The sequence below is a fragment of the Stegodyphus dumicola genome, chromosome 10 (assembly GCF_044657685.1).
Source record: "Stegodyphus dumicola isolate Sdum_Otavi_A_Nest chromosome 10, ASM4465768v1".
In the NCBI taxonomy this organism is placed as follows: Eukaryota; Metazoa; Arthropoda; class Arachnida; order Araneae; family Eresidae; genus Stegodyphus; species Stegodyphus dumicola.
The window spans coordinates 74,269,851-74,297,848 of record NC_140777.1 but is presented as its reverse complement, the minus strand read 5'-3'; positions in this window follow the sequence as shown (position 1 = coordinate 74,297,848).

The window sequence follows — 27,998 nt, the reverse complement described above, 5'->3', positions numbered from 1 at the left end:
ACCGAAATTGGAGAATGTCGACTTTCACCGGAGAATATCAACATTCACCAAATACGTCAGTGAAAAACCGAATATTTCACTACATTCTTGTATATTCGGACCTTCACCGGTGTATGTCGACAATCACAGATATGCTCTGGTGAAAGTCGAAAAGAGAGGTCATAAAGTGCCATAATAGTTTAAGTTGTTGCAATAAATAAGATTTGAATCACATAATTTAGTAAGTTTTTTATGACTGTTATTTTATTTTCTCATTTAGAACATACTGTATAATTAAGTAAGTTTTTAACTTCTATTATTTTCCTTTCTCATTTTGAACGTATTGTGTGTTTTAGGTTCTCATGTTCTTAAGTTCTTATTTCAAGTCTCAAGTGCGTTTATTCGGGACTGAATTACGGAGAAGAAAATATAATATTGTTATATGTTCAACATTCACCATTAGTATATGGTGAATGTCGACATTGACCGGTGTAAGTCAGAAATAAGAGTATTTGGAAAATATTTCGGACATACAGCAAGAGACTATGTGAATGTTGACATTCACCGGTGAAAGTCGACATTTTCCAGATTTTGGTGTTTCACCGTAACATATCTATTATACCTTACTTTAAAGAATTAAATATGAAATATCTGTACATTTATATCGAAAATTCCAAAATATGTGTAGCCAATAGAGCGTTTGATGAAATTGCAAATGTAACAGAAAGTGCTGTTTTACATGCTAGGAAATACCTTAAATGCCAAACCCGAATTGGTTTGCTCCTTAAAAAAATCTCAAGTTTCGTTCTGTAATTAGATTGAGGAATTGCCAAAATTAAGGATAGATCAGCAGCTTTTTCACACTACAATATTAAACAGACTATATTATAAAATAAAATAGTATAAGATTTCAAGTTGGCTAAATGGTTGACAGCGTGAATTTGAAGTTTTTTATTCATGTAAGTTCTAGAAGAAGCTCGAAAAGGTAAAAAAAGGCCCAGGTAAGGAAAAGAAAGTCGAAGACAACGATTATGTGCTTTTATTTTAAAAAAAAATTTGAATGCAGAGATAAATTCAGTTTAAGTCACCGAATTATCCTCCGTATTCGACTACATAGTTGGAATCCAAAATATATAGCTAGGATGATTCTTTTTAGCTTATAGTAAATGTAAAGATTCTTTCTTTGTACATGTAATTTTAATTCTAGACGTTAAGCCTGTAGTTTGAGATTTATTGGATTTACCTTAGTAAAGTGCAATGATTATTTTAAATTGGTTGGAATATTTTCTTATGTAAAGTTTTATAACTACAGAACCCTGTCAAAAATATTATCGAAATTAGACTAGAAGAGAAACCCGCTAATGTGACAATCAAAATCGTAAAAACAACCTTGTATTTAGCGTAAGTATATTGAAACACTAATCGATTTCGAGGGCAGCTAAAGGTCCCTCCTCATCAGGAGAAAGAAATACCTAGAAAGAAGAAAAATAAAGGAGTCTCAGAAACACGTGCAGTGCTGATAAGAACCACGTGTTCCTGAGACTCCTTTCCCTTTATTTTTCTTCTTTCTAGGTATTTCTTTCTCCTGATGAGGAGGGACCTTTAGCTGCCCTCGAAATCGATTGAGTGTTTCAGTATACTTACGCTAAATACAAGGTTGTTTTTATGATTTTGATTATCGAAATTGTTTTCATGAAATATCCTACATTAATTTTAGAAAAGTTATAAATGCATAATGCGATTACTTTTCGCTGTGTATAATGTTTAGTCTCATTTAGTTTAAGGTTCGAAAGAGTCGGACGGATTAAAAAGCGCGAAGTGTAAAGTTTTCAATCTCGAATCTCACGCGATGTTCGAGGGATTCGAGCACTTAAATGTCTAATCCTGTTTACATCATTTAGATCTGAATAATAAATATCATGATGTGGGTCTAGAGAACGTACAAATAATAATAAGCCTCCGTCCTAGATATTGTTGTCCATATATGTAAATATTAATTTTTTTTATTACAACTCGAAAAAGTTCCTGCCGTTAATTAGTTGTTATTTACACTCATGTCCATAAATTAAGGATAATGCAAAATCAGGCCAAAGAAGAGTTAGAAGCAAAACAAATTTGACTTATTTGTAAAGCTTATTTATTAAACAAAAGGTAAAGAGCAAAAAAAGATGCTATATGTTTGATATTATTTAAAAAAATAGCGATTTTTTATCCCTGGAGCAAATTACAAAAAAAAAAAAAAACCTATTTACAAAAAACAAGTATTACATGGTTGGTATGATTGTTAATACATTGTATGTCTCCCAGACGATGCAATACAGTCCGTACAACGCCTAGGCATGCTGAGTATCAAATTATCGATCTGATCTTGGGGGATATTACACAACTCAAAACGCAATGCTCTCCGAAGTTTCGGTAGACGTGTAGGAGGAGGTTGACGGGCTGCAACTCGTCGGCCAAGCATGTCCCACACATGCTGTACTGGATTCAAGTCCGGTGAGAATGTTGGCCAGTCCATACGGGTGATATCCTCCGATTCAATGCATTCGCTTACGATGTTTGCACGGTGAGGACGGGAGTTGTCATTCATAAACACAAATTGTGCGCCCATGGCGTCCCGAAACAAATGTACATGTTGTTCCAGAATGACGTCACGATAGATTTGGTTTGTCATGGTTCCAATTTAAACATGCAGGTCAGTTATGGAACCCAGAATAATTCCACCCCAAACGAGCACTCCTGCACCACCGTAACGGTGTCGTTCAATGATGTTTTCTTGGTGGTAACGGGTACCTGGAGCTCTCCATATGAAAGTCCGGCGAGAATCATACTTCAAGCTAAACCTGGACTCCTCGGAAAACATCACAGAAGCCCACTGTTGCGGTGTCCACAATGCATGCTCTCTACTCCAGGCTAAACGCAGGCGATAGTGAGTTGCAGTAACTGCCAAATACCGGTCCTCATTCGGCGTTGTAACTCTGGGGCGACCTGTGCTGTAACATATACTCACATTACCATCATCTTCGAATCGTTGCCAAAGCCTAGAGATGACACTATGGGCAATTCCAAGTTCGTCTGATACTTCCAGTTGGGTACGTCCACATTCTAGACGGCCGATAATTCTACCACGTAAAAAATCATCCAAATGCGTCCTTTGTGTCATAACTATTCGGTTATTGCACTGAAATGCTTATAAAGCGCCTGCGAACAATTTTACTGCTTTGCCTGTATTCCTTATATATCACTCTCTTACACTCTCGTCATTGTGACGTACCATTGGTGTCATCTGGTTACTTCCTGAAATTTACATATGATTCTTGAAGATGTGTGTAGTGATTTTACAGGTGATATATTTATTTTAGAGTTCGATTTCCGCGTGACTCCGAATTATCCTTAATTTATGGACATGATTGTAGCTATGAGATTCAGCGTTAGCTGGATTGACATTCAGAGTTTATTCTGAAACTGACTTTTGCAACTGATGATATAGTTTGTGTACTAAAAAAAGAGTTGCATAATTACCCTGTTATCTTTGAGCTAATTGCTATTATTTATTGTGTTCTGTGTAGTTAACTTTCATAATAAAGATTTTTAATTCTCTTTTTTGTTTATCTGTAGTGTTCATTTAGCGACATATCAACATACCTGTGTCTCACAACAATATTTGAAATAATACAAAGTAAGGAAGATTGCCTAAGAGAAAGAAATCTTATACGTCTTAAACTGTTAAGATTCTCCCTTTCCATTTCTTGCAAAGTATTTCTCTTGGGAACTATTCATAACACAGACCCTAGAGAATTTAGGATAACGGATAACTTCCGTAAGTCCTAGCAATAAAATCTTCCAGAACAATGGAAACGTTATAGGGGAAACATGCGATTCTTGTCAAGAGAGTCTGATCCAATATTTTTCTTTTATTACATTAAAAATGAAAGCTTATGAGTGAATGACTTTATTCACAATATCAAAGCCGGAACAGGACACTAGAACGTTAACACACAAGTCAAAATTCTAACATGGTATCTCTTTCATTTCTTTCACGCTGCAAATAAAATTTATAGCTATCCGAAACATTTAGTTTACAGTATGTCTACTTGAAGTACTTATTAAAGTTTTAAATTTACATTAAGTTAAAAAGTTATATATTGAAAATATGAATGCATAAAAAAGGAAACTACATTCGGTTGTTCATATGCAGATTTACTTTAAAAACTGGAAACAGTTCTAAGGTTAGCAATTACGATAAGCTTACTGATTAAGAAATTAGTTCTACAAAATTTAAAAATACCGAAAATTTTAGTTTTTATGAATTTCTCAAATGGCAATATTTTGTCAAGATGCGTAATCTTTGAATGAAAACGATTAACATCTATAAGAATTTTGCTAAGCTGCGTTTAATAAAAGTAAGTCGAGCTAATAAAAGGAAATTTACGTTTTCGTGCATTTTTTTAGTCCAAAGGGATTTGAATCCCGAAGGACTATTAGTTTCGTATTGGCATTTTGCGTCGGACTCATAAATGTCCGTTCACTTTTCAAACTGTTGCCACAAAATGTTAGAGTCCTGCATTATATTTGAAGAAAATAAAAAATGAAAAATCTGCATAAATGTATGTATATTTCTCGTATTGTGATAAAACAACGGTACATAGAGTCATCGAATTTTGAATAACGTAATCCTCCAACGAATATGAGCATGTGGAAGACCCAATTTGAAATTTGAAATTTGTTTTATGATCGATTTCCTATTTTTTAAAACTTTGACGAATTTTTGATTAACAAACTCAAGGATTTCAAAGCGAGCAATGGCAACGTTGTGCAGAAAAAACATTTTTATCTCCAGCGCGTGAGTCTCTGTATCGGAAATTCTAAAGATATGCTCGTTTTAAAACTATTTTGCGATATTGCTGTTGCACTGGATCTTATGGTTTAAGTGCGAGGAACATGATATTTAATAAAGAAAAGTAACACACAAAATGTTAAAAAACGCCCCTTTGGACGTAATTTAAAATCTGAAACATTTCAGATTTTTTTTCTTTTTTTTTTTTTTTTTTTTTTTTTTTTTTTTTTTTTTTTTGTTTCTATGTAATACTAGAACAGCAATTGAGATAGAATTTAGAGAATACGTTATTGTGTCTCTGATTCGAATTGATAAATCTTGCCATTACATTTCAGAATATTTTCTGAAAATCGAAATATTCATTAATATATTATTTTATAGAAGTCGTTTCAGTAAAGAGAACCATAAGGCAAAGTGACGTGGAATGAAATATCAAGTAACACAAGACAGAAATGAGATGGTTATACTGTATCAGTATTATGGTAAACTGATTGATTGTCCTAATGAAAGTCAAAACAGAGCATCTCAACTCCGGTACAAGGTGTATTTTTTGGTGAGGAGAAAATTGCAGTTATCTGATAGAGAGACATACGATAAAAATGACATTTTCATTCTAGAGCAAAGAAACTTCATTTTTCTAGAAATATTTCTATAGATTTCTCAAGAAATGTGTTAAACAAAATTTGGTTTTGTAAAGCGTAGATGATAAAATCACAATACTTGTGTTTCTCATTAATTACTGCAGTTTCATGCTTTTTTCATTTATGTAAGTAAAATACATTACTTCAAACTAGTTATTTATTTTAAAAAATTCAATACTGATTTTATTTTAGTGTTATTTACATATGAAAGACCTCTTTATTTATATAAGAAGGCCTCTACGTATGAAAACAAAGGAATGTGCTAATACAATTTGGTTCTGATTTCGGTGTGTCATTTGGAAAAATTTGATGTGTACACCACATGACTTCCTTTGACGGAATATTAAATTATACGCATTTTTTCTTGCATTTCATTTAAACTTATTAGATTGAATAAAACTTACTTCGCTAACAGCGCATAAACCACAATAGAATAAATGCATTCTTCAAAGTTCACTTTCTTTACCATAGCGAGACTCTGGCGCTAGGTTCACTTAACAGTATTATATTTCGTTCATATTATAACTCAGAATGCACAAAATTTATATCATTTAAAGAATTATCTAATCGTTGCCACATGTTCTATTCAAATACTATAATAAAGCTAGAACGATGTATGAAAGAAATTTAGCAAACAAAACAGAAAAGAAACAGTTTTTTACAGACGATTGAGTATTTTTCTTTCAATTAATTCAGTTCTCACTTCGCGACAAGGCAAAAATACATAAAAACTCAAAATATATGTATTAAAAATTACAAAGTAAATCTTAAACACTTATTTCCTTGAAAAAATTCCAGAAAGGATTAAGCATGATTTAATTCGCAATAATAAATGAAGGCGTTATCTTTGTATTTGCGAAGCTAAGTTTCTCTACATTGGCATCAAATTCACTATCCTGCTGTTGCAAATGTAAACAAGCAATGGCCGCCATCAAAAAAATTATTAGGCATAGCGGCACTTAAACAACTTTAAAATTGTTGATAATTCTAAAAATATTGCATACAAATTTACTAAAGGCATAAAAACCTTAACCTGAAGATAAGAATAACATAATTTAATCATTTTTAAAGTAAAAAATGTACAATTTACAAACATATAAGAGTAAAGAAACTGAGATATATATATATATATATATATATATATATTTATATACGTTTGGCGCGGCCGATTGCAACCAAAATACGAGGTGCACATCTACATGTTATAGTAGTCCTATATACAAAATTTCAACGTTCTGACGCTACTTGTTTTTGAGTTATGCGAGATACGTACGTACATACGTACATACGTTCGTACAGACACCACGAAAAATTCTCTTCAGAATTCATTTTAAAGCAGTTTTATAATTTGTTTTCGAGGAAAAGAGTTCTTATTCTGTCCTTACGTACAGATATCACTCAGAAACATCGTTAAATGGCATTCGATAGCGGTCAAAATGGATATTTTCGTTGAAATATGCTGCCTGAAACTTTTCGCGATTACAATACTTCCTTTTTACTTCGTACAAGGAAGTAAAAATGAATAATATTAAATTAGTCCAAATTAAAAATTTAATTTCTGATGTTACTTGTTTATGAGCCGCCCAATGGGGGTTAGTTCAGCTGGATCGCCCTGCATTATTTTTAAAATATTAAATAATGAGAATCTACAGGAATGAATGTATGTTTCATACATTGTTAAGAAACAATGATACCTAGAGATTTCAAATTTTGAATAAGCCCCTCAATATGGACGCCTAGAAGACCAAACCTCAAATTTTGAATTTCTTTTATTACCTATTTAATTTTCGTAAACTTTAACGAAATTTTGTTTAAGAAACTCAATAATTTCACGTCGAGCATTGGCAACACATTAAGCCTAATAAAATATTTTTATCTGATTATATATAATAATAATCACTATAATTATTAAAAATAAGTAATGGCTTTAAAAAATTTTATGTTTGTGATATTGTGTGAAAAATTATGAAAAGCCTTTTCTGCACGAATATTATTTTGTGGAACCTAAAACAGAAAGACTTTTGAACTGAAAATTTATATTTTGCAATTATTTAAATAATTATTAATTCTTATGAAACATTAATTTATATTTAACATAAAATAATTGCCATGCTTAAAAAGTACATTTTAACATCATAAATGTAGCAGTAATATTGTTGGAATTATGGTTTATATGCTTTTATGTACCATTTGCAATTCCTTATTTTAACAAACTGGAAAGCCGCGTAGTTTTTCAGAATAAACATTTCCATCACTTGGGCATATCCATTTGAACTAACTGAACAGTGGCACCGTGGCACCAGTGGCCAAAGGTTGCTAAGGCAGTTGCTTAGAAATGCCACCTTTTCTTGTACAAAATAATTGGTCTTTCAAAACTGAACTAATGCATTCCTTAATAAAAAATAATAATGTAAAAAAAATTACATTGAAGCAAAAAATGAGAGCGTTCATTGACTTGGGAATGACGCAAACAGATGTTGAAACGTACATCGTAAATTCGAAATGAAGAAGAAACATAGAATTCATATAGATGCAGTAAGACAAAGTTGTAGCATATTTATTTTATTATAGTTAATATTTTGCAGCCACAAATACTTGACATATTAATCGTACCTACTAAAGATTGGATTGGATTATTTAATTATGGCAAAGCACACGAGGGCTATCTACCTAAAGGGAGGGATGCCTTCGTGGAGGACTTTCTAAGGGAAACTCGCTCGTATACACGTTAAATATGGGGAAAACCACAAAAACACCCATTCAGCCAGCCCGTTCGCGGGATTCGAACCTCGAACCGAACTACAGTTCATCGTCTAATGTTCAGCGTGTTTACCGCTCGGCCGCTGGTGGGCCTCTCGTACCTACTGAAGAATAGTTATTCTTTCGATTTTCTTTTAATAGGAAGAAAAATCAATCAGAACAGAGGTAGAAGTAAAGTGCACTGCGTTTAGGAAGAAATATTAATTCAGAATGTCTTAGTTTCGCTTTCAAAGCACTTGCCTGGATAGATTAAAATGCTGTCAAATTATCATTGGCTCTTTGAGCTTATTGGCTGTCACCAGTGTTATGTAAAAGTCATATATGTACTAAACTCGAAATGATGAAGTTCAGAAAACGTTATTATTACTATTTTTAGAATATAGGATAAATACTTAATTTAAACTTAAGCATTAAGAGGCTGTGTCTAATTTAAATTATAATTTATATTTACATATTTTTTATCTTACACATATAAAATAAAATTCGTATGTCAGGAATTTCTTATACAATTCAAGTTATTAAAATGAAAAGTATTTTCTTTTAATTATATCCTGAGAAAAAGATCCCACAAGAAAAGGTGGGGAGACGTTTCCGCTTACAAGTCTGCAAAGAATCCATCTGGACAAATTGCCTTTAGGAGAAATATTTGAATAATGGAAAATATTTTAATTTTTACTTTAATTCTTAAATCCTATTACTTCGAAGTAAATCCAATTAAAAGCAATTTTAAAAGTCTTATTGCATATAATGAAAGTAAAGTTTTCTTTTTTTCTCTCTTTCTCTCTCTTTTTTTTCTCTCTCTTCGAAATCGTTAAGATAAATTAGCCTTCAAGCAGTTGAGCTTTTAATCTTTAAAGCATCTTGAAAAATATTTATCACACCAGGTTCATTTGCATTTAATTTGTATTTAATTTGCATTACTTTAGTTAATTTGGCATATAATCACTTCAATTCACTTAGTCATTATACAATGGCATATTTCCCTCAAATGAATACCCTTTTTAATGATATGGTGCATTTAAAAGCTATGCTAAACTAAAACGCATATCAGATTTAAGGCTTTTAAAGGAAAAAAACGTTAATAAAATTTAATGATACGCAATTGCTTTCCAATCAGATAAAGCACTCCGTGCTAATAGAACACTTTACACTTATTCAAATAACTAAATGAGTAATTAAGTGAAATTAAAGGCAATAAACATTAATAATCCATTATTTTACAATTTCTTTTAAACCTTTTCACGTTAAAAAGTGCTTTAGCGAAATATTCGGAAATAACTCGGTAACACTTATGAAGTATTCTGGTAATACCGGAAAAACTACTCGATAATACCGAATACTGTAATGAAACTATGCAGAAATTTTGAAAGCATTACCGAATAGTTACATTACAGAAGGTTTTCTCATATTTTTTAAACAACTTTGCTTTGCTATAAAAAAAATTCTGCTTAAAAATTTGTTCATTGGCAGCTATATTCTTAAAGGAATAAATTAATATCTGCTATTTGACAATTTTGTATTCATCCAAAATGGCGCTTTTAGAGAAGCAATGGACGGAAGGCTATGTTTGTGCGCTTTCCGAATTAATTTATCCGTATTTAGTTATTAAAAATTGCTGTAAAAGCCATGATTCTTAGGTATCTAAAGCAACGATAGGTAATATTGACAATCAGGAAGTTAAAAACGTCAAGATTTGGCCTTTAAGGAGAAAAAAATGTTCAAAATACATATCCAACGAAAAACCGGAATATTTCGAATGTTGCAATAGCAAGAACTTTAATGCTAAAAGAAATAATAATATAATTATTGGGTGAATATTCAGATTATGGTAACTTGGCGATTTTTTGGCGAAACTTTGGCGACCAACCCTGCTACAGCAACCTGCTAGTTTTTATTGGACGCCATTTTGTTTTCACGAAGTAAAGGCATTTTTTTTTTTTTTTTTACTCAACATTGTTTCCAACAATCTGCTAGATAAATTACGCTTATGCTAGAACTTTTATGGAACAAAAGTGCTTAATCATGACGAAGATTAGGTGCGAAATAGGGAGAAAGTGTAGAATCGCCCACTGCTCGCCGCGTTTTTAAGAATTGCATATACACGGTATCCATGTACACGTAGACCTATTTTCACTTAAAAAAATCCCAGAATTGCACAAAAATGATGGCATTGCGCACACTCTTGACTTTATCCATGTACACATCGACCTATTTTCACTTAAAAAGTCAAAGAAAATTGACAAAAATCCAATTCTTCTTACTCTTGCAAAAAGCGCCAAACAAATAAGTGGACGATTCTGCACTTTGGCAGCAAAATTGTTTCTAAGTGCTTATTAGCTAAAATCCGGATTGGAATTTTCCGGAAAATGTCACATTACATGTCTCATCATCTCTCATTTCTCTGAGACAAAATAGTCTGTGATTCGAACTGTGTACTTCTCAGATTATTGCTAAAGTCCTAGCTAGTAACCTTTATCGCCTTACCAAAATGTTGCCAAACTACCTGTTACCATATTCCAAAGATTAGCCAATCATTGAAATGCTAAGTGTCAGCTGTAAACAAACAGGTAGCAAATAATACTGATTTGAATCTTAAAAAGACGAGAAACGTAATGTGTATTGTATTTTTTACGACATGTAGCCAAAAGCAGAACGCGCTGCATAATTCTCTATGAGAAAACATTATTCGAGCAAAAATGGAAAACTTTTGTCACAATAGATTGGTATACATTGGTATCACAATAGATTGGGTATGTTTAAATGATCTCAATAAAACGAGATCCATTTATTATCATCAAAGAGAAGAAAAAGTCTTAGAACATAGTTCAAAGAATCTAAAGAACGTTTTTCAAACAAATTTATTATTGTTGCTGGGTTTTGATATAATGACAAATAAAACTTAAAGATAGTGCAGGAAAACTGTTAAGGTCAACTCTACATATTATCAGGAACATATTTTATATTTAATTTTCAAATATGGAATATCTTTCTTTACCCACGGTATCAGTAGAACTCCATCAAGGCAAAGCAAGTAGTCACACGGGCAAATTCACTGTTAATTTCTTGCAAAAATATGGAACAAGAAAAGTATCAAAACTATACTCTTCACTTATACTCTACCAAATCTCATGGTATATCATACACGGATTTTCCAGATGCCGACATTCAACCCTCCTTGGACTTTCGAAAGTTATTCCAAGGTAATGGGATAAAACAACTTTTCCGCTATACAAAAGGCTTTAATGTTTTGGAAATTGCAGTGTAGAAAGAGAGTGACTAATACGGATTATCAAATGGAACATTTAAAATACAAAATTTTGGATAAAATATTTCTGTAAATACAATGAAAATCGCCTAAAGAATGTGCGAAAGAATGTACACACTTTTGTCATTTAACTAAGCAAAACATCTCTAATAAATATCTTTAATAATCTTGATATTTTACAGGTAGCATATAACTAAGCAGCCATGTTAGGTGGTAACAAACAATTTAGCATTTGTGTAATGACAATATTTGCGTTTTTCAATAATTCTAATCGATATTTTATTTTTATCAATCAGTATGATCTAAAATATATTTAATTTGAAATAAGCGTAATTGTTAATCGTTTGCAGGTTATTATAATTAATAAAATATTTTTTATTGGTTATATATTACGTATTGTAAAATTTTATCTCTAGGATTCTTTCAATAATTCTTTTCATTCGCAACTTAAGCATTTATCGCATAATAATTTCGAGAGATTTAATTTTGTCAAATAAACGGCGTCCGCCGATAACATCGCGGACGAAAACGTCGCAGAGAAAACAACGCAAAGCGAAAACGTCGTGCTACAAAACATCGTGGGCGAAAACATCGCAAAGAGGAAACATCGCGCTTCTAAGGCATAGTGGTACAAAATATCATCGTCGAAAATAATGCGGTTCAAAAACTTCGCAGTTAAAAAACATCGTCGTCGAAAATATCGTGATAAAAAATAAAATATCCACAAATCATCGCATGACGATAACATCGCAGACAAGTGTCTTTTTTTAGGCTTTAATAATTGTAAATGGATATTCCCATAATGATTTGTGAGCGCAAGATGGAAAGAAGGATAATTTTTGCTTTCATATTTATTATTAACTAATAAATTTTTGCTTATAAAGAATTTTTTTATTTTTTACAGAAGCAATTTTTTTTTATAGATAAGGTCATGTAGTTACTTGCCTTCCTTTTTCTAATCTTTTTTAGATTGTACTTTGCATGAAAAATTACCAGTAAAAACTTTATAAAAAACGATTTATTACTGGTCTTTGTTAGTTAACTATGTCGGTTTAAAATTCCGTTAAGTGCTATAAGTTGCATTATTTTTTTTAAAGTTTCCTTCTTACTTTATCAGCAAAAATTTATTAGTTAATAAAAATATGAAACTAAAATTATCCTTCTTTCCATCTTGCGCTCACAAATCATTATGGGAATATCCATTTGCAGTTATTAAAGCCTGAAAAAAGCGTGTCTGCGATGTTATCGTCACGCGATCATTTGTAGATAAATTATTTTTTACCACGATATTTTCGACGACGATGTTTTTAAACTGCGAAGTTTTTGAATCGCTTTATTTTCGATGATATTTTGTACCATGATGTTTTAGAAGTATGATGTTTTCTCTTTGCGATGTTTTCTTCCACGATGTTTTGTAGCACGACGTTTTCGCCTTGCGTTGTTTTCTCCGCGACGTTTTCGTCGGCGTTGTTTTTGCTGCGATGTTTTCGGCTGTAACCCAATTAAACATTGATAATAGTATAAAATTTGAAAGAAGTGAAGTGGCAAGGAAATTGCTAAAAGTATTTATTACCCTTTCTTAGCACATTTTCTAATTTAAAAAAATCATATTTCGGAAACGTTATCATGTTAGCAATTATTTCCCTGCTGAAATATGACTTTATTCATTATTTTTGAAGTAAGGACGAATTTATTTGAATTAATATGCTGATATAATATGAGTTGATTTCTTTTTCAATGGCATGGATGTTTGTAAATGTATAGTGTCTTTGCGGCTTGGTGGCACTCTAAATACATGACGAGCCGAAAGTCCTCTAGTGTGGTTTAGTGCAAGGGGAGAGGGATGGAGAACCTCAGGCCCTCCCCTGGGTGATCTCCCTCAAAATTAGGGTGGAAGTAGAAGTCCAACCTCCTTGAGGCTCTGGCAAGGATTCTTCAAGATATTCATGAACAAGACAAAAACGGATAAATGGAAATCTTTTCATCTGACAAATACTATGTTTTTTAAATAATTGTGATATAACAATCAATAAAATGAAACCAAAAATAAAACATTGGAAGGTTACTGACTTATTAATTTGCATTTGTAAGATTTAAAAACATTTCGAACAATGTGCCCTTTTGGCGGTGCCAATTGCAATCAAAAGGGAGAAATTAGAACAATTAGATGTTACAAAATTTCAACGTTTTACAGCGAATTATTTTTGAGCTATGCGTGCGTATAGATGTCATAAAGAAACTAGTCAAAATGGATTCGAGAATGGTCAAAATATATATTTCCGTTGAAATTTGAAAACTGAAATTTTTCGCGATTAGAGTACTTCTTTACTTCGCACAAAGAGGTAAAAATAAAAAAGTGCATAACTAGATGTTATTGCGGCCCCATATGCAAAATTTCATATACTGCGGTTAACCGATTCTGAGTTATGCAAAAAATTCAGAAAATCCTTCGAACAAAGTGCTATTTTGGCACCATCGATTTCAATAAAAAAAGGAGAGGTGCACAACTAGATGTTATAGCAGCCCAATCTATAACATTTTAACATTTTACGGCTTATCCCTTTATATTTACGTCGCAAAAAATCCACCTTGAATGCATTTTACAGAGAACATTTTACCGCATACAGAGCAAAAAGTACAATTTTCTCGAAGATATGATTGTGCGTGAAGATGTATTCACGGATAAAAATAGGGCGATTTTAAGAATTCCGAGAAAACGTCCAATGTTAAAAGACGTTGCATATCCATGCATATTTAACGGCTGTCCAATATATATGACGGAAAACTTACCGACAGCCAGGAGATGCAGAACGGAAAAATTAATGGAAAAGGAGGAAGAAATATTAACACTTTTCATTGAACACGACATAATTGATGGCTTTGATAAATTACTATTAAATGTTGACATCAAAATTAGAGAAACCGTGAACAAAAATACAAAATCCATTAATTATAAAAATTCTGATGAACTGTTTGTTATATTGCGGCTTGCGCGCTTTGGCTAGCTGCGAATTAGTAACTGCGCAATAATTTCAGACTCCATCTTAATTTCAGAAAAATTTCTTCGAGGTTTTGTAATTCACCGTCGGAATTGAATATTGGAGAGCTTCAATAGAGGAAGAGAATGATGTACAAGAATATAATGATGGCAGTTTACTTTGAATTGGGGAGAAATCATCGAGGTAATGCCGAATTTCTGCTTATTTTGTTTGTGAATATCTACTCTACAAGACGACAGCAAAAGTTTGAATTTTGGATACATCGCGTAAAGAAAATATCAGATGCAACGTGCTAGAATCGTCCATACAGTGAAATAGTGTTCTGTTTCGGTGTTTTATGCGTTTCCAATGATTAAAATTACATAGTGGTGTTCTTCAATCTTCAGTGGTTCCAGCGGTGCAATATTTGGATACACAGATTCGGTTATACCGTTCTAAGTGCTATATCGTATATCATACAAATTAATCGATTATTGAATCATAATCACATTATTATTATCAAAGTGACAGGTTGGTGCTCAGACTTTCCGTCTTATGATCGAAAAAAAAGTGTTAAGAAAACATTAGCTAACATTTTAATTATGAAATATTGTAATCTATTATTATGTGATATTTAATTGTGTAATATTAAAAAACACTAAATATTTTTTTATTGATTGCAAATTGCAATCAATAAAAAAATGACAAAGTTTTATTACTTGTTGTTTGGTATCTATTCGGTAAAAGCATAGATTAGGGTACCCCTTGGCGAAACTTGGCGATTTTGCAAAGACTATGATTCTTCTGAAATGTCTGCATGAAGTAATTCACAGAAAAAATCTGAACTGTGTCAAGAGAATTCATGTAATTTTGCAGTATATTAATGCACCTATTCGCAAAGCTATTGTCATTCTCGATTTCTCTGAAAAGAGCATTTAACAAATTCATCTCCAAAGCTTCATATTCATGCCCACTTTTCTATTCCCATAGTTCCATATGAGATCATACACCCTTTTTATATTTCCATAGTTATCGCTGCGCTACGGTTATTATTTTCATGGTATAATTAAAGAAATTTAGGTATAATCCCTATAGGGGTTTCACAAAACATATTTTAACACTTGTTTTGAAATGACAAAATATGTTGGCATTACATTAGTTTTGTCGAAATGAATTACTTTTAAGGAAAAGGGTGAATTACACATTGTCTAATAAACTAAAATCTTGTGATGGATTAATTTCTGTACCGGTTTGGTAACGTTTACAACATTCACTCCAAGAATATTATCTGTACGTCCAAGCAAATATCTGTTTTTAAGATAAAAATTAGGTTTAATAGGTGTTATTTCTACCTTAATTTAAATTTAATAGGTGTTATTTCTACCTTAATTTAAATTTAATTGGTGTTATTTCTACTTTAAACTACATAATTGTTACTTATGCACGTTCTTGAAATTATTCTCACCTTCAAACGAGAATGCCCTGTATTTATATCTGTATAGTTAGTTAATAGGCGCAATATTTTTGCATTATTGCATTATTGCATAGTAGTAAACATAATCCTGGATTAGATTACATTTAAAGTAATTTACGCGGTTCGAATCATAAAATGTTTTAAGGGGTATCATACACCTTAAACAGCTCATGATCTTCGAATATGTGACTGTTGCAGGAATTGGGATATTTTATTTATTTTAAAAGCAATTACTTCCAACTTTTTACAGCTGACTACATAATATAGCTGCTTTGGGAACTAATAACCAGAAAGTTTGTGTTGCCACAAATATTTTTGTGATTTAATCCTCTTTGTGACAAAATATTTCGCCATGCTTCCACCTTGCGCGCATGATATTTTAAAAATGGCTAATGGTACATACTTGAAATTTCATGGAATTCTTTATATGGGCACTATTTTCTAACTGAACCAACAATTTGATGAATATTTTAATATCGAAAAATTTTATGGACGAAAACATTACAAATTTTTTTAATAAAATACATTTTATAAACTCAACTTAAAATAAAATAAAAATTTTACGTGAAAATTTTAGAATTTTAGGTTCACAGTAGTTTTCAAATGTTATAAAAGCTATGTATTAAATATGGAATTAAATTATGAAACAGAATGTTTTAAACTATTTGCTCAAGTTGGAAACATGACGAAAAATTTTGTCACAAAGCGGATAAAGTTATAAAAATATCTGTGGCAACACAAACTTTCTGATTACTATTTCAGAAAGCAGCTATATTATGTAGTCAGCTGTAAAACGTTGGTAGTAATTGCTTTTAAAATAAGTAAGTTATCTCAATTCTTGCAACAGTCACCTATTCGAACATCTTATGGGTTTTGAGGTGTATGAGTCCCCTTAAAGCATGCTTATTCATTTTGTTATTGCAGTGAAATAACCCGTTTTTTAAGTCTTGGTTATAAATTCTTCCCAGAATGCAAACGACCAATGGAGGCATGATCTAAGTAAATTTTAAAACGTGATGTCTCAAAATTCACTCTAAATTTTGAAACCACTAAACGAACTGCCAAATTATCCCTTCCTGCATCCGTCTAATTCCTGTCAGTTGAGTTAAGAATTTTACTAAAATATGCAACTGGCGGACTATCTTGCATAAACATGGCTTCTACCACATAATCTGACGCATTTGCGGCCATTTCTAAGTTATCGTCGCCTTCCGGAAATTTCAAAAGTGGCCCTTGAACAAACACTGTATTCTCTTTGTTTGATGAAGGAAATCTGGCTTCCTCTCTATTTAATTTTAACAGCGCTTCTACTATGTGTGCAAAGGGTTTTGAAAAATGTTTTGTGATAGTAACACAAGTCCGAATATGAAGACAACATTTTTGTTGTATTTGGTGTCGAGTAATTTTTTGTTCCCATTATTTTGGAATCCCCGGGTTTACTTGCTTTCTGGAAATATCTTATAGCCTAAGTAACGATGTTCCTTGACCAAAATTTCATTTTGAGACGTTTAATTTCAGCCCTGCTTTGATTAGAAGAAACATACTCCGTGTAAATCCCAAATATGTTCGTTTATAGCCTTACTATCTCAGTACCATATCATTGCTCTCTAAAACTTTGAAACGTGGGAGAAGCTCCCCATAGCCAAACGGCATTCTCAGAAAATAACAACCCTCTGACTTTGTAATAAATGAGGTTTTGGGCACATCCTCTAGTTTTACGCATATTTGAAACTATCTAAAGGTAAGATCTAACAATTATTTTCCAATCGTCATGTATTTCATTGCTTTAATACTTCTAATTATTTCTTAGATTATAGGCAGCAGATAAACGGGATATTTAGTAATCATATTTAATTTTTGGTTATCCACTGCAAAACGCCGTACCTTATAGTCCGTTTGTGAGAGATTACACTTTTTACAGTTTAATACTACGGGCTAGCTTAAGGGCTACTTTTGGAAATTATGCTATTATACTTAAACTTTTCTGGATATGCTTTTCAATGATGTTATCTTTGATTCTGTCATAGGAGTGTTAAATCGCTGCAAATTTAGGTGTTTTAGCTTTTTTAAAAGTTTAAATGCCTGACTTAAAACTGCCTGACTATTTTTCCGGACAAAACTATAACAAAATTAATAAATTCTGTACTAAAAATAAGCTGAAACTCTTAAATCCTAAGCTGTGAAGAGTGGGAGAAAAACTGTGTGATTGATCTATCCCGGTTTATATTTAGTAAACATTTCTTAGAATTACTTAACGCAATCAATACCAATTCACACTTAATAAATCTTAACCTAAACAAAAGTAAAGAAGAATAAGACTTCGCTGGTGCTCGGGTAAAAGTAGTACCTGAGCTCTACAAATTCAGTCACTACATACTTCACTTACACTACATGTTCAATCATTTACTAAATATGGGGAAACTCAAGAGTAACAAGAATTCAAAAACCTCACAAACACTAGGGAAGGAATATCCATAAACAAACTGCTAGTTCCTCTTAAATAAAGGAAAATCAATCCGTTTAAATACAATCCTGCACCGAAAAATCATTACAATTTATCCTAAAACAACATTCAAATAATTATAATATAGTGGTTAGTACAAAAATTAAAGTTTGCATTGTCAGAAACCTAATTAAAAGTTATTAACAATACCCCAAGTAAAATCTCCAATTTTCTTAAAAGCCTTACGGCTCAAACAAATGGAGTGACTGGACAGACCCAAGTAAAATAACACAAAAAAGAAACAAATGTAACTTAAAATATAAATGAATCACGTTTATTAATTTCTTAAATATTCTAATTTAGCTTGCTCGCCAGATGACCCTTACATACAATAGTAAATAACATTCTGCATTATTCAAGTCATTGCTCAAGAACAGATTGCCAATTTAACAGAATAAACGATATTTTGGATTATTCTATACATAAAATTAGTTATTTAAAATGAATCTCACGTAATCTTATGTAGAAATTGCAATTAAAAGAATTACATATTTTACAGACAATAATTTTAAATTTTATCTAAGCCACGAATTCTCTATTATCATATGAATTTTCCCTTTCTCCCAAATACGCAAGATTAGTTTAAATTACATTTCTTGAAAAAATACTATAATCTTAGAAATAAAAATATAAATTAACTCACAGCTGGTCGTCAGGCACCCATGATCACACCAAGAGGCGGCATATCCGCTTCATCCTTAGAAATTCAGGGTAACTCAAGAATTAATTCAGAAGTCAAACAAAAAAAAAAAAAAAAAAAAAATCAGCGTCATATTTTCAAATTTTAACAGAACTAGTTTCGATGGTTTTACCGAACCATCAGCCTCAGCTGCAAAAGTGCAAATGAACGAGATAAGATATAGTGATAAGGTAAGATAGATTTCCAGTCTTTTTTTTTTTTTTTTTTTTTTTTCTCATTTAGTGAATCTTATATAGTGATTAGATAAGATAAGAAAGACTGGAAATCCTTCTTATAAGATAAGAATCTTATTTTCCTTATTATAGCTTATCTAATCACTATATCTTATCTGGTTCATTTGCACTTTTGCAGCTGAGGATGATGGTTCCGTAAAACCATTGAAACTAGTTTTGTGAAATTTGAAAATATAAGGCTGATTTTTGTTGTTTGATTAATACTTTTTCGGCGTATTATTGTATCTTAACTCAGGATTAGTCCTTTACCACTAAGCCCAAAGTGAAGTTGAAGAGGGATGGCATCTTGCTGACACCACTAATATAGAAGCCCCGGAAATCCATAATTCTGAAGTAATGGAAGTAGATACCAAAAGAAACTGTACTCTTTCGACGAAGAATGCACGAGCGACGACACAAGATGAATTACTCCGACCCACAACTGGAATGCTGGCAGTAAGGCGGCCAGAATGCTGGTAAACTTCAACTATGAGGTGCGACGGGAGTGAAACGTCAAACTCCTGGAATGACCCCTTCAGGAATTGTCCATTTTCGAATCCGGAAGAAATCGCACAAAGTTCTTTATCTAGCCGGACACATCACTCAGAAATTACTAATCAGTTCACTGGAAACGTACTCAGTAGTCCATGGCATAAAAAAACATACCTGCAAGGTGCCTTCGGCAGGGCGAACGCCCCACGATCTCTTTAAACTGACCTCACCTCTAAAACCTCAAATGTGTCTGACATAAACATTCTTACATGTTCTGAAGAAAACTCGATTTCTCCACTCACTAAAAACTATAGACCCAAAAATTACGTATAAAATTAAACTTAACCAACAGGGGAATTTCTCTTTTTATTTTCCTAAAAAACTTCACCTGCTGAAACGAATCAAATTAGAGATGTTGTATACAGAACGATTGACCATTTGGAAACAGTTAGTTGCCTAGAAACGTGAGAAACCAAAATTCGACCCCTAGGCTAACAAGTTGAAAAGCAAGAGATAATCAAACTGCCTTTTAAGATGCACACACAATTACTAAAGTGACTTCTGTTATCGTAAGTGCTATTCACAAAGAAGTAATTTCCTTCCAAAGAAATGCTCCTTATCTTTGTTAGAAAAATCATTCAAAAAGGAAATGGTTATAGATTTTAACAGTTACCAATAGATATATTCAACTACGCTCTTTACAATTTCATATTTAAATCAAAAACAAATAAAAATACACACATATTGATTAATTAAATAACATAAGCACAATTAAAAAATTCGCGACACGACAGAGGTAGGGTTTTGCTTTACGAAGCAGTTCCTCTGTCTTTGCTGTGGTATATAATCTGAGTGGGTGTAGGATTATCCTCAAAATAACTTACGAAGAAAAATAACTTACGACGTGTTCCAGCTCATATTTCTCTTCAGCTGGCAGATGATTCAACTAAGTGGCTTTAGGCTGAGTTTTTTTCCCTCAACTTTATTCATTTTCAATTACACTGTGGCTGAAAATTAATTTTAGCTCCGCTACCTTTCAAAAATCTATTCTCAAAATTCCTGGAGCTTTCAGATTTTTCACAACAAAGAAAAACGTTTTGCTGTTAATTTTTCCTTAAAATTGTGATGTGATTTTTCCTATATAGTACATATACACTGTTTGCCTTAGGTGGCCACAGCTGTCTTCACCTGTTCTCCGGAGTAGATGTAACAATAGAAAATCAGGACGGATTCAACATAAGAAATGATACATTAGTTAAAATAAACTTTACAAAAATAGCTGCATCAACTTTTGTTTCTTTCTTGGCAATGTTTAATATTAAAGAAAAGTAATGATTAAACCATGGTTAACGTGACTTATCAAAACAATTTATACTGATGCTGCGAAATTACGTACTCAGAAATGTCCTGAGGCAAATTGAAAGAAGAACTGTTCTAATAAGCTTAGCTGAGACTTCTGACGCAAGACATGGAATGCCACTGTCGGCAAATGCTTTCTCCGGCTATTTTCTTGCTAATGAATTATTGAAGAGACTGGTCACGTTTTGGAAACATACTCGATGGATCAGGAACTGATAAAACAACTTCCAATCTAAAATACTTAAACTTTTCTTGTTATGCTTAATATTTTATTCTTTAAATCTGGCAATGCCCTTCAGAAAACAGTTAAAAGAAGGTCATTCATGAATTATGCAGTCTTGTTGCTCTAAAGTTTTAATCGTATTGCTTTTATGTTTGTTTTCTTGTCAGATATAAGAAATACTAAATTTTGGCTAAATTGAAAGCGTTTTGTATAAAACAAGTAATTTATGGTAAGAAACAAAGCCTAAATATTACTTACTTTCCTTATGTTTCTTTATGTGTAACTTTCTGCAACCATTTTGCAAGATAAGTCATTTGGTTTGTATATTACACTAGTACAAATTTCTAAAAGAATATGTAAAAAAAAAAAAAAAAAAATCTGAAATGTTTCAGATTTTAAATTACGTCCAAAGGGGCGTTTTTTAACATTTTGTGTGTTACATTTCTTTATTAAATATCATGTTCCTCGCACTTAAACCATAAGATCCAGTGCAACAGCAATATCGCAAAATAGTTTTAAAACGAGCATATCTTTAGAATTTCCGATACAGAGACTCACGCGCTGGAGATAAAAATGTTTTTTCTGCACAACGTTGCCATTGCTCGCTTTGAAATCCTTGAGTTTGTTAATCAAAAATTCGTCAAAGTTTTAAAAAATAGGAAATCGATCATAAAACAAATTTCAAATTTCAAATTGGGTCTTCCACATGCTCATATTCGTTGGAGGATTACGTTATTCAAAATTCGATGACTCTATGTACCGTTGTTTTATCACAATACGAGAAATATACATACATTTATGCAGATTTTTCATTATTTAATTTCTTCAAATATAATGCAGGACTCTAACATTTTGTGGCAACAGTTTGAAAAGTGAACCGACATTTATGAGTCCGACGCAAAATGCCAAAACGAAACTAATAGTCCTTCGGGATTCAAATCCCTTTGGACTAAAAAAGTCATAAATATACATGCACATACCCTTGCTATTAAAAGAAATGCTTCCGATGAAGGGACACGTAATCATTTAATTAATTTCACATTAGTGATGTTAGCCTATTAGGAGAGTAATCACGATCTAACATTAAACGTATATCTAAATAAATACGAAGTTTCTAAGGGTACCTTTGGGCTTAATAACACTGACGTATATTGAAATTTAAGTGCGCTTCCTACGTTTGCCGTAAATAAAAAAGAGGCAGTAGGCCGAATTACGTTAAGAGATGGTTGAAGAAAGAGATAAAAAGAATGAATGGAAACGAGTGTGTTTTGTAAGAACCGATAGGTAAAGGGAACGAAAGATACATTACGTGTATTGATATTCACATTGTTTTATTTATCTTAATTCTGATAATTTTATTCTATGGAATTATAAGGTTCTACCCACAACTTACAGCTAAGTGTATAAAGCCTTGAGAACTGGTAAGCGAATAATCTCTGTAGATCAGGTAACAAAAACTCAAGAAAGGTTAATTACCCTTTTTTGCTCAAAATAAAGCTTTACAGATGGCTCTTTCTCAGGACGTACAGAACAGCCTCCACTTGGGCTTTAGCTCAAGAATACTAAGAAATAAAACTTAACTAATGCTTAGCTAAAATGATGTAGCCGAAGCTATCAAAATTCTACAGGAGTTGGCCCTTTAAATGCTAACTAAACGGCGAAGCTATCAATGCCTGAAAATACGGCTGAGCGTAGTAATAGCTTAGAGAGAGTGTAGCCAAAGGCGAACGCGCGCTAGTCAGAATCTCTGGCAGGAAATTTGTAAGCTGAAATCAGAAGCGCCAGGAAAGTAACTGTAACTAAACAGATAACTGTTAACAACTTAGGATAAATTTTACAGAATTATTACCTAGGGAACAGTGTGCGTAAATATTTTAGAATGCAAAAATCGTGATGTAATCAGAAGCTCTCTGAATAATATAATTAGTGACCTATTCGAATCCATTTGATACACTGAACATTTTAGTTTTCTGTTTGTCATAAGTATAATTGGAAGAGAAACGGGATAAAGTAAAATTTAAAATTAGTCAAAAAAGCAATAGATAGAATATTTTACTTTTTATTATAAAATGAAGCAGTGGAAAATGCAATTATTACTAAACTACATTTTAAAAAATCCCGTTTTCAATATTTTATGATGAGAGTAATCACCAGCTAACATAAAACATTCGTAATTTTAGAAACAACATGCATGCTGGCCTTAGGATTTATTAATCTAGTTTATTGTTGCTACTTTCCTTAAACTGTGTGGTATTTTGCTGCTAATTTAAATTTCTTTTAGTATATAAATGAATGCTAGAATTTCGTAAACTAACAAAAGTGCCAGAAAATACGATTTTTGTTTAACAAGTTTTAAAAGTAATTTTATAGAACCTGATGGAAGTGCCTATAATGTTACTCTCAGCATAACGCATTATCAGTAGGCTGTCATCTTGCAACATATAAATAGAGGTAAGCACTTGTAGAGGTTACTTTAAGTTTGTAACAGTTATTTTAAGTTTAAACATGCTTTACAGTCTATTCTTGTTTCCCATCCACTATTCCCTATCAGAATGATGTTTTAGTATGGTGTTTTATGTAAACGATTAGAAGGAGTATCAACTTACTTCGAGGGAATAACTTACTTAGGAGTCCTTAGTAGCTACCTAGTGGAGTGGAGTCCTTAGTGGTGCGTGTTTACCGTCTGGATACTTCGTTCTTAAATCTACTACGCGCGCCGGTATTGTACGTGTTTGAATAATCGCCGGTTAAGTTAAGTTAAAGGCCAACTATGTTAGGTGTTTGTGTCTAACTTCGGCTAAGTCTGTTTAGTTTAGTATTAGATTAGTTTCTTATTTTCTTATCTTGAGTTAAAAGCCCGATTGGAGACTTTTCTATAAGCCCGAGAATGGGGCCATCCGTTATTATTTCTTTGAGTAAACAAAATGGTATTCTAACCTTTCTTTAGACTCTATCATGAAATACTCGAACTCAGCGATAAGTCGCTACTTAATTCACTATATTTCTCTATATTTAGAAAAGTACCGAAAAACATTATACTCTTAAAATGGAAAAGGTTTCTACTTCCTGATAAACGTATGTTTTTAATACTTTACAGCACTATGTATAGTCATATACCTTGTCGTCTACACTTTTGATTTTAAAACCAGGCATGCCATAAAAGAAATTTAAATAACGTGCAATATAGTTTTATGGAAAAATGGACCAAGAATCACTACCTTCTCAAAGCACTTTAAGGAAGAAATACGTGCAGCCATTATGCGTTTTAATACTGTTAATAATAATAATATTTTTTAACTACTGCTAATAATTAATTGAATAACATCCTTAACTTACTTTTGGTGTCGACGTTGATGGTTGCCAATGATATGATTTCAGTATCACTTGAACATATTGTAACTAGAAAGCATCAACTTGCTTGCCATGCTTACCAAACTTGCTTAACCATACTGCTTAAACTGAAGGACCTGAACAAAAGAACCAGATCTAGTTTTTCAGAAACAACGCGAAGTTTCCTCGATGTTTGCGGAATACTGCATCCTGAGGGATTCCTTATGAAGAAATACTTGAAGATGTAAACCGATTAAACATCATCCACCAACGGCCGAGCAGTAAAGTGCACGTTGAAGTACAATTGCCACCAAGCCTCTTGAAAAACACGAATTTCCTCATTATTATACGCATTTCATCAACCCGTTTAAAATTAAATCAAAGTTCGCCGCACTAACACCTTTATGAGTAGAAAGGTAATTTTCCATTTATAGAGCAATTATGATGCCAGACAGATAAAACATGTTGTTTCAAAACGTAAAAATATTTTATTTAATTTAATTACTTTTGGAAAAGCATCATTAATAAGAATTAAAGTTTTGAATGTTAGAAATCACGATCTTTTCCATTTGTTAATGCTTATTATGTGCATCCTGTGTAATCTATGTTTTTATGCTTATAAGTCTGCATACATTTTGTTTGTTTTTGGATCGCGGTCTGCCTATATGCCATCATCATTTTGCTTTTGATATCCGAGGTCTATAATAGCAAATGATAAATAAGTTTTTAAATTTTTAAGTACTCATTATCTTTTCAAATTTCATTTGATAGTCTATTTTCAAGCTAAGTGACAGTCTTTCTGTTTGCCAATAATATGTGTTATATGCATTTTTAACCTATCGGATTCCCTGCGAAGTATTAAAGTAATTTTTGGTATTATAACAAAGCAGGAATGTTGCATCTGCCTCAAGTACGGAAAAGATTCGTTTTAATAAATTTTGCGCGGAGTGGAGGAAAGGAGTTTTGATAAAATGCTAAAATAATTGTCAGACAAAGTTATTTCGTTTCCAAAATAGTAAATTGTGTATATACTTCTCCCGTCGCCGGGGGGGAAACAAAAAGGCAATTCACGTAGGACAACTCTTAGAAATAGGCCACGAAGACAGTTCATTTAATACTCTACTACCATGTTGAAGTGATATTCCCACACAACCTCTTGCCGAGGAAAAGAAAAATTATTTTAAGTATCCGCATCTCATCAACACGTTTAAAATATTTTTTGCTGTTTCCTTGAATTCCGAATCACCCGGCTACTTATGCTGTTTCAGCCGAATCTGAAAAAACGATTTTTTTTCAAAGCATCGTCTATTCATTATCACTGGATTTTAAATGAAATAAAAAAATGATTTAAATAATTGGTGCCCAAAGAGAATAAGCAAGTCCTTAACTTTCATGCTCGAAAATACCGAAAGAAAGATAGTTACATTATTTTCCCTCGCTACATTTTTGTCCTGTACTTATATCTGGTATCGGCGCCTTGAAAGCAATTTCTAACGGACAAATAAATTTCCGCATTGTTTATTTAAATGATGTCAAAAGCGGAGCAAATAGTCCATAGAGATCATAACTTCCCCTAAACCATATTAATAAATAACATAATAGGGTTATTTAGCAGTTTTATTAAAGAAATAGATGAATTCTTTAGTTTGATAATGAACAGAGGTAATATATAGAGTTATTTCAAAGAAAACATAATACTTGAGTAATTAATAACAACGTACTTAAAATTAGGGAAAAAATCCCTAATAAACAATTTCCATTTAGATTTTATAGTTAGAATGAGAAATTTTCTGTGCTTTTATATCTGAGATTTACAACATAAATTACTCCACTAAATTGAGCTTGGATTCCGAATGAATATGTATGTATAGTAAAGGATTCATCTGAAAAGTAATTTAAGGATAGTAGTTTAAAACTAAATTTACGAGAGCGGGAATTCGTGGAAGAGGGAACAAGAAACAACGTAGCTGCGAAATTATTTGGCTAATTTATGGTGGGTACTCGACACTGTCTTCGGGACTACATGTAAATGCTAAGTGTATAAGTTACTTTAACTCCATTTTGCTCGGGCAGGCATTTTATTTCCAAAAAACTGTACATTTTATTAAAGTGTTAAAACTATTCTTTTTGTGTATATGATTAGTAGCAAACATTAAAATTTACTTTTTACTTCCTTGTACGAAGTAAAAAGGAAGTATTGTAATCGCGAAAAGTTTCAGGCAGCATATTTCAACGAAAATATCCATTTTGACCGCTATCGAATGCAATTTAACGATGTTTTTGCGTCATATCTGTACGTAAGGACAGAATAAAAGACTCTTTTTCTTCAAAAAATTATAAAACAGCTTTAAAATGAATTCTGAAGAGAATTTTTCGTGGCGTCTGTACGCACGTATGTACGTACGTGTGTACGTACGTATCTCGCATAACTGAAAAACGAGTAGCCTCAGAACGTTGAAATTTTGTACATAGGACTGCTATAACATGAAGATGTGCACCTCCTATTTTGGTTGCAATCGGCCTCACCAAACGTATATGAATATATTTATATGTATATCCACTCATTTACCCGGCTCAGTGATCTCAGTTTCTTTACTCCTATATGTTTGTAAATTGTACATTTTTTCCTTTAAAAATGATTGAATTATGTTGTTTTTATCTTCCGGTTAAGGTTTTTATGCCTTTAGTAAATCTGTCTGCAATATTTTTAGAATTATCAACAATTTTAAAGTTGTCTAAGTGCCGCTAAGCCCTTTTTTATGGCGGCCATTGATGTTTACATTTGAAACTGGAGACTAGTGGATTTGTTGCCAATCTAGAGAAACTTAGCTTCGCAACAACAAAGATAATGCATTCATTTATTATTGCCGATTAAATCATGCCTAATTCTTTCTGGAATTTTTTCGAGGAAATAAGTGTTTAAGATTTACTTCGTAATTTTTAATAGAGATAATTTGAGTTTATATGTATTTTTGCCTTCTCGCGAAGTGAGAACTGAATTAATTAAATGAGAAATACTCAATCGTCTGTGGAAAACTGTTTCTTTTTTGTTTTGTTTGCTGAATTTCTTTTATACATCGTTCTAGCTTTATTATAGTATTTGAATAGAACATGTTGTAAAGATTAGATAATTCTATTCTTTAAATGATATAAATTTTGTGAATTATGAATAATAATATGAACGAAATATATAAGTTAACTGTTATATAATTATTGGATTATATAACAGTTAACTTAGTTTCCGT